Genomic DNA, 531 nt, shown 5'->3' with positions numbered 1-531 from the left:
GGGGGTTCTTTAATTTAATCATGGATTTTGGGGATTTTATAAGAGAATTTGTGATTTTTTAAATCAGGAAAAACCAGGATCCCTGGTTATAAGGCACTGTTGATGTAATCAGCAGCACTAATCAATATTCAGAGTTGATAATCCACAGAACGATGAACTAACCAAAATAGCACGATAGAAATGAACACATTTAATGTTAATGGGCAACTATAGGACCGTCAGTCTTGCCTCAATCCTGGGGAAACTCTTTGAGAAGATCATCAAGGAGCACATCTGTGATGGGCCAGCATTGGGGATGATACTCAAGGGCAACCAGCACGGTTTCATTAGGGGCAGGTCATGTCAAACCAACCTGACTCCCTTTTATGATTAGGTCACAAAAGCACTGGATGCAGGTGTCGCCGTGGATGTAGACTTCAGCAAGGCCTTTGACACTGTCAACCACCCCATTCTCATTAAAAAAAACTAGGCGACTGTGGCATTGATGCCTACATGGTCAAATGGATTGCAAATTGGCTGAAGGGTCATACT

This window comes from Alligator sinensis, unplaced genomic scaffold, assembly GCF_000455745.1.
Source record: "Alligator sinensis unplaced genomic scaffold, ASM45574v1 scaffold1222_1, whole genome shotgun sequence".
Classification (NCBI taxonomy): domain Eukaryota; kingdom Metazoa; phylum Chordata; order Crocodylia; family Alligatoridae; genus Alligator; species Alligator sinensis.
Note: the sequence above shows the minus strand (reverse complement) of the source record.